This window comes from Saimiri boliviensis, chromosome 7 (genome assembly GCF_048565385.1).
Source record: "Saimiri boliviensis isolate mSaiBol1 chromosome 7, mSaiBol1.pri, whole genome shotgun sequence".
Lineage (NCBI taxonomy): Eukaryota > Metazoa > Chordata > Mammalia > Primates > Cebidae > Saimiri > Saimiri boliviensis.
The window spans coordinates 89,932,392-89,946,937 of record NC_133455.1 but is presented as its reverse complement, the minus strand read 5'-3'; the positions used below and the strand labels follow the sequence as shown (position 1 = coordinate 89,946,937).

General features: G+C 34.7%; 1 protein-coding gene across 18 annotated transcripts in view; it reads right to left on the bottom strand.

Annotated features, from left to right (window-relative positions):
• The window catches only part of CCDC91 (coiled-coil domain containing 91), a 476,760-nt gene that overhangs the window by 441,191 nt on the left and 21,023 nt on the right, over positions 1-14,546 (bottom strand). For 2 of the 18 annotated variants that reach the window (XM_074402990.1, XM_074402991.1), the window contains exon 2: positions 14,288-14,331. The exons of the other annotated variants lie outside the window; for them this stretch is intronic. The gene's annotated coding sequence lies outside the window, so the exon portion shown is untranslated. The remainder of the gene's footprint in view (positions 1-14,287; positions 14,332-14,546) is intronic. 18 annotated transcript variants of the gene reach the window in all.

Genomic DNA, 14,546 nt, shown 5'->3' with positions numbered 1-14,546 from the left:
ATTTAATTTAGAAGAAAATCTGTGGGAGGCCTCATTTCAGATTTAGGCACAAACCAGATTTTAATAATAAAGCTGCTACTCTGATTCCTATACAACTCTTGGTTCTATTCCTCAGCTGATTCAGAATCCAGAGTGGTTGCAAGGCAACTGATAACACCTCCCTCCCACTCCAGGAACTACCAACAATATCCAATTATCTGTCTTCTGCTGACAACCATCAGAACAAAATCGCATAAATTTTGTTTCCCCTCTTCAACTGAATTCACAGTGTTGCCCACCACACCCAGTATTTCTTTCAAGTTCTTTCTCTCAATCTCCAGAAAAGCTATTTCAAAGATTGTCAACTCTCCTCAAACTTCCAGCATTTGTATTCCTTTCTGCAATCAAATAGCCAGGCCTCCTGCTAAACAAAGAAACAGAAGGCTTTACTACTACTGCAGGAAAAGTCCATAAATACCACTGTATTCTGTGTTTCCAAGAAATTTCAAATGCAAATACAAAGAATCTCCTGCATTTTATAAATAAAAAACAGAAAATCCATGGTCATAATTCTATGGGTAGATAGATAAAATGATCCACCATACTTTTTATAAAGGATATTCAGTTTGATTCAAACCACGGACATCAATGTACCTGGCAATGTATGGAAAATCACAGATTTCATATATTTCTGGAGTGAATTATCCTACTTTGAAACTCTAAAATTAGAATTATGAAGTGACAGAAAACATCGCAATCTAAATTCTGCTTACACAAAACCACATAGTGTTCAATGCCAAGTTCCTAATTTACAACTGGGAAAATCACCATTGAAGATAGTTGTGTCTGAATCAGATTCACTTAACATAAAACCAGATGTAAACCTCAAATTACATGTAATATCTCCAGCCACTCATATAAACAAGAATAACATGAGCTGAAAGACAGTAAATTCACCGAGACTTTTCTAAATTTGGCCACCATAATACTACAATGTTTCTTTCTAACAATTATCTAATAAATTATTAACAGAAGAAACGAGGGAAAAACACATACGCATCTTCATTTAAGTACAATTAAAAATCTAAAATCACTCCAATTATTCTAGGGTAAGTCCTTTTTATAAAAAGCACAAAATTCTCAATCTTGAAATACACTTACTATTTTTAAAATATGAAGAAAACCCACTAGACTTTTAGGAAATCAAGTCTTAGCATGCCATCTCAAAACTCTTTCCCAAACAACCTGTCACAAATGAAGAGGAACAAGCTGTACTAAGGATGGACAAAGATATTTCTTTAGCTGTTTGCTTAATCAGCTACTGATGTACCATCATAAATTAAGAAACTAAATGTATACAAACAGGAGACTGAAACTACAATATTACTTTATATCATTTGGCCTTAGAAGTTTGGAACCTATGCAAAGTCCATTTAAAAATTTACCTGGCATGTAAAGGCTAAAATATTTCGTTTGCCTTTTGAAGCCACATCAGATTTCAACCCACAGAGACAGGATTTCCAGTTTATTTCTCACAACCCACATGTACAAACCCAAAATTACAAAGTATTATTAGAAATCTGGAATAATAAAGGAAAGAAATTCACAATAGAGCTCTATTTCTTAGAGCCTCTAGTGTAGTGTTCTATCCATATTATACAACATTTCACATCTAAATTAAACACTCAAATAGAGAAGGCTCACCTTGGTACTCTAATGTAAGAGTTCTGGCTTTACAACGGAAAACCTAACCTAGCTTGAACACTGTAAATTAAATAATGGCATAAAGGCCAGGGGCAGTGGCTCATGCCTATAATCCCAGCACTTTGGGAGGCTGAAAAAGGCAGATCACTTGAGCCCAGGAGTTCGAGACCAGCCTGGTCAATATGGTGAAACCCCATCACTACAAAAAAATAAAAAATTTAGCTGGGCATGGTGTTGTGCACCTGTAGTTCCAGTTACTTTGGTTCTATTGTGGGAGGATCACTTAAGTCCAGAAGGTTGAGGCTGCAGTGAGTGAGCCATGATCATACCACTGCACTCCAGCCTGGGTGACAGTGTCAGACCCTTTCTTAAAAAAAAAAAAAAAAAAAAGGCATAATTTCTTTTGAAGAAATCAAATACATAATTATTACACAGTTTAATAACAGTATATCTCATATTCAATTTCATTGTAGAAACTACCCTTATGTTTCTTTGCAGGCACTTACTTCCAATGACTTCAAGAAATATGCATGTAGGCCGGGCGCGGTGGCTCAAGCCTGTAATCCCAGCACTTTGGGAGGCAGAGGCGGGTGGATCACAAGGTCGAGAGATCGAGACCATCCTGGTCAACATGGTGAAACCCCGTCTCTACTAAAAATACAAAAAAATTAGCTGGGCATGGTGGCACGTGCCTGTAATCCCAGCTACTCAGGAGGCTGAGGCAGGAGAATTGCCTGAACCCAGGAGGCGGAGGTTGCGGTGAGCCAAGATCGCGCCATTGCACTCCAGCCTGGGTAACAAGAGCGAAACTCCGTCTCAAAAAAAAAAAAAAAAAAAAAAAAAAAGAAATATGCATGTAGTTGTTGACATGCTGCAACCACACCACTTCAGAAACACAGAAATTTAGTACTCAGTTTGCTCCTACTAGTAAATACCACTATTTAATATTATGTCCACCACTCACTGCTGCACAGAATTCAAACCATGCAAACCTCACTGTGATAACCAAAGGTATCAAAGCTTTTAATACTATCAAATGCCAATAAGCAAAAATATGCTCCCAAAAACTTGCTTACTCAGAATATTTGGAGAATTAAGTTTTCAACTTAATTTAAAAAGCACTATCAAAAATATAGTGGCCAATTTCCCTGCCTTAGGCAATGAAGTACAGAATGACCCCAGATTACACATATCCTTTATATATAAATGGCCATTAAGGGAATGAAAAGGATATATTCCCAAAATACATTGAGATTTCCATCTTCTCTTTCCATCTCTCACCCTCAGAAGCACAATATAATGCTAAAGTAATACCTGTAATTAAAGAAACATTTCTGAGAAGAATGATGAAAAGTTTAGCCTTGACAAAAAGTCAACAAAGATAAAGAATAGGTATCTTCAAACAGGGTTAAGAGATAACTCTTAGCTAATATAATGAAAAGCTCTTGGCTCTATAATAAGTAGCATCTCTTAATTTTGTCATAATTGCCATAAGTGACATAATTTTGTCATAAGTGACATAATCTCTTAAGTCACTTCTAGCCATAAACACAATTAGCCCAATGCGAGCTAAATAAAACAAAACATATCACTTTTAATCCTTAGAAAATTCTTATATCACCTCCCTTTTTCAATAAAAAAACTTATGCTAAAGCGAGATCAAATAATTTACCTAAAACCAGTTAGAGGCAAACATAGAACTCATTGAAGAATTCTGAAAAGAAAAATAAGATGTATTTTGAATAACTGACATGCGTAATAGAAAAATGGCTATGAGGCAATGTGGAAGATAGTATAAATGCAGAATAGCCTAGTTTAAGGGAAATCTACGCAATAAACTAATAATCTAAATAAGAGGTAATAAGGGAGTAGGAATAAGGAAAAAGAAAATTAAAGGATCCCATCGGTTTCTACCTTCAGTAAGCAGGAAGAAAAAGCAAGTTTGGGCATAAAATGAAGTAGATGAGGTGTAAAATAATTAGTTTGGGCTTAGGAAATACGGACACATTTGAGGTTTCAATTACAAAAAAAAAAAAAGACCAAAAGGAAAAGTTCTAATAGGGAGTTGACTAGAAAGAGGAAGAGTTCAGAAAAACAGGTAGAATCGCTAGGATAAACACATTTAGAAATCATCAATATACATCAACAATTTTTAAACTGGCCAAGCAAAGTAGAAAATAAATATCCATGGTCATTCATGCAGCAGAATTAAAAAAAATATATGTGTATATATATATATACATATATATATATATATATATATGTATATATATATATATATATGTAGCTACTTCACTACCAATCACGTGCAATCTCAGCACTTTGGGAGGCCGAAGCAGGCAGATCACAAGGTAAGGAATTCAAGACCAGTCTGGCCAACATAGTGAAACCTGGTCTCTACTAAAAATACAAAAAATTATCCAGGTGTGCTGGTGTGCATCTGTAATCCCAGCTACTCCAGAGGATGAGGCAGGAGAATCACATGAACCTGGGAGGCGGAGGTTGCAGTGAGCTGAGATTGTACCATTGCACTCCAGGCCAGGCAACAGTGTGAGATTCCATCTCAAAAAAAAAAAAAAAAGAAAAGAAAAAAGAAGAAGGTGCAAAATAACTCCCCATTCAAGAAGTGTGGTCTGCACATAGTGACTTCCTTGCAAAGGGTACAATACAGAAAGAGAGAAAAAGAAGAGTAACTTTCTAGTGAAGAAGCCTAGTAAAAACGACCTTAGCCAAATGATCAAAGTAAACATTAACAGTAAGTCACAAATGAACAATAAGTTGATAGTAAGTACCCTTGATATGATGTAATGAAAACGGCACTTTACCTTTTTCCTCCTAAAACCCCTAACCCCAGTCTAACCATGAGGAAAAACATCGTATCAATCTCAGCTGAGGAAAAATCTGTAAAATGTCTGACCAATACTCCTAAAAACCATCAGGTCATCAAAACCAAATAAAGTTTAAGAAACCATCAAAGCCAAGAAGTGTCTGACCAATACTCCTCAAAACTGTCAAGGTCATCAAAAACAAGTAAAGTTTAAGAAACTGTCAGAGCTAAGAGCACCCTAAGGAGACATGACCACTAAATATAATATGGTATCCTAGACAGCAATCTGGAAGAGAAAAAGGGCAGCAGATAAAAATGAAGGAAATATTAATAAGGCATGCACTTTAGATAATAATCATGTACAAATATTGGCCATTCATTTAAACAAATGTACCACAATAATGTAAGATGTTAATAAAATGTGTGAGGTTTATGAGAACTCTCATAAATAAGTATTTCGTTTATATTTCAAATTAGGCCAAGAATAAAACCAAAGAAAATCATTTCTATTGAAGGAACAAGTTGAGAAAAATAAGTCAGTAAATAAAATTTAAAAGAAGCGACCAGAAATACAGAAAGATACAGACAGGTCTAATACATGTCACAGAGGTCAAAGAGGATAAAGAACAAATAGAATCCATTGGATTTAAGATGTCACTGGGAAAAGAAATGAGGTGGAGCTACGAGGATAAAAGGTAAATCACAGTTAACTTATGATGCCTTATGAACCATGACTTTATTATTCACCCAGTTAAAAATCTCATAAAAGATTTTCCTAGTTTCCAAACTATTAATAGTCTTCCCTCTTCCTTGAAGTCACAACCATTTAATTGCCAAAAAACTTAACTCATAATGAATCTTCATTCACAAGTAAAGTATAGATGCATGAGAAAGAATACTTTCATCTGGAAGTAACAGAAAATTCCAAAATCAAACTGGCTAAATCAATAAGGAGATGTATAACTAGTATCTCATATAACAAGAAGGCCAAAGGTAGAGCAGTCTTTAAGTACTGCCAAGTCAGGACTTCAGAAATTCTAATTCCCTTGGCTCTGGCCTCCTATATTTCACTTTATCCACAGGCTGGAAGCAAGATGACAGAAATATTTCGAGATTGTGATCTGTCCATCTTTAAATCTGCTGCCAGCAAAGAAAAGGAATTACCATGTTTCATTTAGACTTACCAGAATCAATCCTGGAACTTGGAATGAGATCCCCTTTCTCTGACTCACATAAAGGAGGGTTAGATGCATGAACAAAACAGAGGATCTGTTAGAAAGGTAGTGGAAGGCCAGGCACAGTGGCTCATGCCTATAATGCCTGCATTTTGGGAGGCCAAAGAGGCCAGATCACCTGAGGTCAGGAGTTCAAGACCAGCCTGGTCAACATGGTGAAACCCTGTCTTAACTAAAAATACAAAAATTAGCTAGGCATGGTGGCAGACACCTGTAATCCCAGCTACTGTACTTGAGAGGCTAAGGCAGGAAAATCACTGGAACCCAGGAGGCAGAGGTTTGTAGTAAGCCAAGATTATGCCACTATACTCCAGCCCAGGCAAAAACAGTGAGATGGCATCTCAATTAAAAAAAAAAAGAAGAAGAAAGAAGAAAAGAAAAGTAGTGGGTAAAGGGGTAATACTAAATAGGCAGTCAGCAGCAGCCAATACAGGAGGTTCTTATTTGCATGTTTTCCTAGCTCAAGAACTTTTAAATCACCTTAATATGATGAAGAAGAGGATTGAACAAAATAAGGGCCACACAATTTCCTTCCTCAAATAACCAAACGACAACCTCAGATACCATCAGTACTGTTTTACAGATTAAGGGGGAAAACAGTACATGAATTTGTAAGTTTTCTCTCGTCGCTCCAATTTTATATTGCAAAAATACAATATACTTGGATATTTTCAAACCAGAATCTTTTATCTTAAACTTGAAACTCCTATTTTGTTGGAATAGGATGATAAGAGATCCCAAGGTAGTTGAAAGAGCACTAAAACTGGCATCAGGGAACGAGGCTCTAGTCCTACTTCTTCAACTAAAGTACAGCATTTTTGATGACGGTCACCTACTCTATTTAGGGTCCAATTTTCTCCTTTCTTAAATTAGAAAGTTAGGGGAGATGATCTCTCAAGTCTTATTTCTGGTTATTTCCTAATTCAAAATAATCTTCACTTGTTAGCTAGAAAATTTATGCAGACTATTTACCATTTTAATTCTAGGCTAGCCAATTCCTAAAGATCCATTCCAAGAGGATGGGCTGACAACACATGAAGCTTTTTCGTACAAAACTTCACTTTCACAGAAACTTTCACTGTGGCCAGAAATGTAAATAGCATGATGTTACAACTTCCGAAATAACTCAAGAATTTAATTCAATTTCTCTTTAAACCCAAGTTCATTATTAAAGGTTTCAGTGTACCTACAGATGCAAACCCTCCCTGTTGGACAGGAAAACGGAAAATGACAAAAACTTTTAACCACTTTGAAATTCAATTAAAGACAAGATTTCTAACCACTAAGCCTAAATGAGGAAGAAGATGAAAATCAAAGCACAACAAAAAAGCTGGAATCACAAACAAGTCACAAACAGAAATGGAAATTTCTAAACAGAGAGAAAGAAAAAGGAGGGGAATACTCCTCCAAAACAAGTTATATAGGCCTAGAAGAAACTAAACATAAAGCTCTCATGAGTTTCTCTTAAAAATTAATTTACACAAAATGGACAAAAATAATTTCCAAAAACAAGTTGGTGACAGTGAGAAACAAAAGAGGAAACCATTACCATGTTCTTTGGGAACCTCAGATTAATAAATTTTGGCAAAACAGAAACAAAATCATATGGGATAACTGGATAAAACTGATGACTTAGCCAACTGCATTATGAGCTAGAGTTGGTTTTTCTCAAAATTATTAATAATGAAAAATACTTACACAGGATACACATGTATTGCCAGGGGGGGAAAAAAAGCACTTCTTTGAAACAGTTTTTAAAACAACAAACCACCCACAGAAACCACATGGGCACAAAATGAAACAATTCTGGTCACTGATTTGTGGAGCACTTAAGCACTGCCCAAGTAAAAGACTCAGCTTTAGGCTCTTTTTCTGAGACAAGCAGACCATCCATGAAAATACCTGATTTAGAGCTACCAAGAAAACACTGCAAACATACCTCCAAATGGCCTTAGTTTCAAGAAAAGTAATTTTCTCCAAAAAGAATCTTACAGTTTTAAGAGCCTACTTCTTTTAAGAAGACATTTCTTTTCCTCACAGTAGGAATCTAAAGTTCTTAAGATAAAATAAATTAAATCTAACTCAAAAGTGCTTAACACTACAATAGCATAAGTTAACACCTTCTAGAACTGATTTTGCATCAGTAGTAGCATCACTAATACATTACAATTACTCACTTTATCAAATTACAAAATAATACCCTAGTGAGATGTTACAGCAGATATACCATATTGAGGTAACTTTCAAAACAGGAAGGGAGAAATATACAGGAAGGAATACTGTTCAAGAGACAGGCAAAAGGAGAAAGTAGGAAATGAGTGGCAGGTAGTGGCAATGGAACATTAGAAGCTAGGCTAGGTAAACTGAACAGGTAAAGACACTCAGAAAAGGGAAGCCAAATGAAACTACAGTCAGTCTAGTATGTAACATCGCCTAGAGTACAATGCAAAGATGACAAAGAAACTCATTTATATATGGAGACATCAGAAAGGTACTAGATACATTAATAGAAAACAGAAAGTTTATCTTGACCCTCAGCATCACCAATAGTCCACCTACCTATTCCTTTAAGAAAATGAGTGAAAGACTATTTTTAACCATGGCTTATATTGTTCCTCTGAGAGATAAGAACACCATAAAACCCAGAAAAATGCAAGAGCTACAAGTTCACCTATATGTGCAAACATATGCTTCATCACGCTTTCAATTTCCTGACATAATACCACTAAAATTGAGTAGGATTTTCCCTCTATGCTTTGGTTCTATGTTAATGTGCTGACTTTACCCTTGGATAGGCTGGCAAAGCTCAGCTTGTCAGAGCCTTCATAACCTTAAAGAACACATATAATTTCCAGGAAAAAAAAAAAAAAAACAGGAAGAATGGAAAAATAGATGAGTTTCCAAAAGAAACTATTTTAATTTGTATATATCTACAGATTTCAACCTTCAGAGATGATGTTACTGGTGGTATTTGTTACCACATATATAAATTCTAAAAAGACCAAAGTACTAAGAACCACCCAAGTGCAATTGTAGCTATCCTATATAGTTTCAACACAGTGAAAAGGATAATAATGCCAAGGATGAAAAGACCTAGGACTGTCACCTACTCAGAAAGAATACAGATCTAAAGAATGACCAAATTAGATTCATCTCAGAAAATGAAAAGGGAAATCCTGTAACTATACTGAGGCTCTCTAATTAACCAAACATAAAATTTGTACACCAAAATTCGTTCTGTGGTAAAATAACTGTATTCTAAATGGCAACTGAATACAATGATTTATTATGGATACAGAAATAAGAAAGGCCTGGTTTTTCCAGGCTTACTAAGGATAGCAGTGAGAAGTCTAAAATACAGAAACTACCAAAAAATATGGTACATATCCCTAGTGTATAAATTTTATGCAAAGATTTATAGACAGGGTGATGAGATAGATTTACTTTATAAAGTATCATAAAAGATGAAAAGAATAAATGAAAAGTTTAAACATGTATTTCCTACATATCACCAATAGCTTATTCACAGACATCTCACTAATACCATCACCACAGCCACCGTCCTGGAGTAATCATTATCTTCTGCACTATGGTTACTTCAAAGTATGATAAAGTTTGGAAGGAAATATAAATTACAGTATACAGATAGCATTTTACCTCCAACCAAAATGGAAACACAGAGACCAGATTTAACTTCTAGTTTCTAAGCAACTAGAAAAATGAACAATAGATAAGAAAAAGCAACTAGAAAACTGAACAAAGGATGTAGAAGATGAAGTAATAATTTTCACTGGACAACCACACAAAATTGTGATTCTTAAAAGAAAGGAAACAAGGTTAAGTACTGTAACTGCCAAGCTTACAAACTGGTGTCAGTTTCCAGGACAAAGCATATGGTAGGGGAAGCCAAGTAAAGCTGGCCTCTCACTGAGTTAAAGGGGCAGAGTTAAGAGTTCACAAAGCAGCTAGAATTTGCTAGTCCAAGCATCTAAGAATTAGAGCTCCAGAGAGAGAAAGGTCTCCTCAAGTCTTAAACTGAGTTCTAACCTATATACACGTGAGAGAAAATTACCCAAGGACAGGAAAAGAACAACAAAAGTAAGTGGATAGACCATCTGAAGCTCACATATATATAGCTAGCAAGAGTGTATTCCTATCAGTCAGAGTGGATAAACCTAGTAATAGATGGAGCATTCACCTGAATCCTCAGGAAGGTATCTCCTTAGTACTGGAGTTGGTTAGATCTAAACAAAAGGCTGCTTTGGCGCCTTGCTAACAAATCATAAAAGTAAGGCTCAAAATAATCCAACTGATTGCTAGTGACACAACAAAGAGTTAGAACAAAATACAAAACTACTTAAAATAACAAAATTCAGCAATCAACAAAAAACAATTCAAAATACCTGACATCCAATTTAAAAAAAAAGTCATATTAAGAATCAGAAAACTATAATCTATAACCAGTAGAAAAATCACTTGATAGAAACAAGACACAAAAATTAGAGAGATGGAGAGAATCAGAAGACATAACAGCAGCTGTTATAAATAAGTTTTATAACTTTAATAAAGTAGAGAAAAAATGGTCATGATGACGAGAGGCATGGAAGATATGAAAAAGAAAAAGTTTCGTATGAAACTTACAGAGAACTTCAAAACAAAAAATATAAAGGATGAGATAAACTACATATTAAACACTGTGAAAGATCATGAAGTTAAACAGCAATAGTAACTATTCAAAACAAAGTACAGAGAGGAAAAAATACTGAAAAAAAAAAATGTGGGATAATTTCAAGTGGTCTAAAACATGTGTAACTGGAGTTCCCCCAAATGGGAAGATACAGAAGAAATTATTTAAAGAAGCATGGTTGAAAATTTTTTAAATTTTATGAACAATATAAAACCAGAGATCCAAAAAGCTAAAGAATAGCCAGAAAGAACAAAGAAATCATGCCAATGCACATCATACTCTAATTACAGAAAACTAGTATTAAAGAATTTGTATGCAGGCCAGAAAAAAAGAACACATTACATATAAAAGAACTAAAATAAGAATAAAAGCAGACTTCTTGCCAGAAACCACGTAAACCAGAATATAATGGGGAGATACCTTTCAAGTACTTAAAGAGGAAAAATCACATGGCAGTATAGACTTCTTTGCCCAGAGAAAATAGCTTTAATAATGAAAGAGGAAATATTCTTTTTTTCAGACAAACAAAGGGTAAGAGAATTATTTACCACCAGACCTGTTCTAAAAGAAATATTGAATAAATTTCTTCAGGGAAAAGAAAGATAAAACCAGATTGAAATCTCTATCTACACAAAAGAAATTAAGAGTTCCAGAAATAGTAAACAGATGGGTAAATATAAAAAATTTAAACATAAGTGAATATGTAAAACAAAAAAAATTTTTTTAAGTATTGCTGGTTTTTATAGGATGTGTAGAAGTAAACTGCATATCAATACCACAATAAGAGATGAAATAGAGGCATATGGTTGTTAAGTTCTTACACTGTACATTAAATGGAAAAATACTGATAAGTGGACTAATAGGGTAAAGATGTATATTGTAGACACTAGAGCATTTAATTAATTAATTAATTAGCAAAGATTATATACCTAGAAAACCCATAGTGGGCCTAAAGTGAAATCATTAAAAGTATCCTCAAACCCAAAATAAATCAGCAAATGAGGAAAAACGAACAAGGGAAAAAAAGGAAAACAAATAGTAAAATGATATATTTAAACTCAACCATGCAATGTAATAATAATTGCATTGAGTGAAGTAGTCTAAACAACTAAATTTAAAAGCAGAGATTGCAGACTGAATGAAAAAGCAAGACCCAACTGTATGCCACATACAAGAAATTCAATTTTACTATGAAGACACAAGAGATAAAATTAAAGGGTTGAAAAGATATGCCATGCAAACATCAGTGAAAAGAAAGCTGAAATGCCTATATTAATATTATACAAATTAGAATATTACTGATATAAAGGGAGAAATTTCATGATAGATAAATTCATCAAGATACTATAATATTCAGATATACACATATCTCATTAAAAATAGCTTCAATGAATTGTACACTTAAAAATGGTTATATTGCTAAGTTTTGTTATGCATATTTTGCCAAATTTTAAAATTAAAAATGTATACGGTTGAGAATATTTAAAAAGGCAAGCCACAGATCTGAATAAAATATTTGACAACCCTATCTGAATAGGTCTTATATGCAGAATATAAAAAGAAATCTTACATATAAATAGTAAGTTAATCTAATTTTTAACGGTAAAACATTTTAACAAATGCTTCATAAAGACAATCTAAGAATGTCAATTAAGCACATGAAAAGATATTCAACATCATTAGTAATTAGAAAAATGTAAATTAAAACCAAAATGCAGCTACCAGTACAATCTACTAAAATGGCTACACTAAAAAGATTCACAATATCAAGTGTGGGTGAGAACATGGAGCACCTAGAATTCTCATATAACCTAGTGAGAATGCAAACTGACACAGATACTTTGAAAAACAGTTTGGCTGTTGTGTATAATGTTAAACATACACTTGCCAAACAACCCAAAAATTCTAATCCAAGCTACTGACCTAAGAGAAATAAAAATATATGTCCACATAAAGACCTGTCAGAGAATGTTTAAAACTAGAAACAGGCCAGGCGCTGTGGCTCACGCCTGTAATCCTAGCACTTTGGGAGGCTGAGGTGGGTGTATCACCCGAGGTCAGGAGTCCAAGACCAGCCCGGCCATCACAGTAAAACCCCATCTTAAAAAAAAAAAAAAAAAAAAAAAAAAAAAAAAACTAGAAACAACTCATATGTGTATCGACTAGTATATGGATAAAGGCATTACAGTACGTCCATGCAATATTACTCAGCTATTACAATGAACAAACCTATTTACATATGCAACAATGAATGAATCTTCATTACACCTAGTCAAAGAAACTCACACACACACACACACACACACACACACACAAACACACACACACACACACACCCCATCTGCAATGTTCATTTTATATTAAATTCTTGAAAAGGCAAAACTTCAGTAACCAAAAGCAACTCAGTGGTTGCCAGGGACCAGGGTGCTGGAATAGGATCTAGTGTTAAGAGGCACGAGGGAACATTTTGTAGTGATTAAATATTCCATATAATATGGTAGTGATTTCTCACATGTAAATATTTGTCAAAGTCATCAAATTATATACTTAATATTGATTTTTTTCTTTTTCTTTTATCTTCCAGCTTGAAGAGTTTTTGGTGATTTTAATTGTTTCTACATCTCAATGAAAATGATTTTTAAATCACTACAATATACAGAAATAAGTTAAGTAATGAAAAAGAGCTTTCTGTTAGAGACTTTTATCACAGCCTCTATGGTTGTCACTAGTGCTAAATCCCAGTCCTCTAGCAAGAATGGGAGTAGAGGCCAGGCGTGGTGGCTCACGCCTGTAATCCCAACACTTTGGGAGGCCGAGGCAGGCAGATCACAAGGTCAGGAGATCAAGACCATCCTGGCCAACATGGTGAAACCCATCCCTACTAAAAAGTACAAAAATTAGCTGGGCGTGGTGGTGAATGCCTGTAGTCCCAGCTACTCAGGAGGCTGAGGCAGGAGAACTGCTTGAACCTGGAAGGCAGAGGTTGCAGTGAGCCAAGATTGTGCCACTGCACTCCAGCCTGGTGCCTGGTGACAGAACAAGATTCTGTCTCAAAAAAAAAAAAAAAAAAAAAAAAAGGGAGTAGAAAGATCACAGTAGACCAACAGTCTAATGGGCATTCCTTAAAAGCTAGGCCAGAGAAAAAGATTATCTCTTAGGTCGAACTACAGTAGCTACCAAAATCAAAGGGGGAAAGGAGTAAGATATTTGGGAGAAGTGTGTATATAAAGTGTCTCAGGCAGGTAAGCTTAAAAAAAAGATACCTAAAGATTGAACATGGAGGATGGAGGAAGTGAGAACAGAGCAGGGAGTCACCAAACTAGAAAATAAATGAGACCCGAACAGGTGGGGATGGTTATAATAGATCAACAGGAAGACAACTTTAAATGATAAGAAAAGGATGTCACCTACATCAAGATTTTTAAAGCTCTCTACAGTAAACTAGGCTACCTGGATAGTGAAAGTTATCAGGTTCTTCCAAATTATAATCAATCATCTTTCTGCTTAATAAAAATCTGTGTCTTACTTTTAATTTGAAAGTAAGAGCATACCACCAACCTGCATCCAAACTAAAGCCTTATTTTTTTCAAGTAGTTACATAAAAGAATGATTACATACAGTTTTATCCTAGGCTGCCTAGGGTTGCCTTCATCACACCCATACTTACACTTCTTCCACTCTGCTGTTGGTAATCTATTCCTACCATGAGATGCTAGAGTCCTTTCACAATTGGGCTCAAATTTACCCATACATTCTTGTTTTCTGCCTTTCTCCAGCCATTCTAAAAATTCTGCCCCTTTTTGGCACAGAAGAATAGTTAATTAATAAATACTTAATATCTTTTGATTCACTTACTGACTTCAACTTCTCAAATAGATGGGAAAACATCTGAAGGCTACCTGTAAAAATGAATATAAGATTAAGTAGTCAGTTCAAAATTGCTGTTTCAGAAAATTTCCTATAATTTTTCCAAAAGCTACATATAACTCAAATACGTTCAACTAAACTTGGCTCATTTGCAAACTACTACTATCCCAGGATATTTAAAGGATATAATGAATTAATTCCAAATCTGTGTATTTACATATATATATATATATTCTGTGTGTTTACA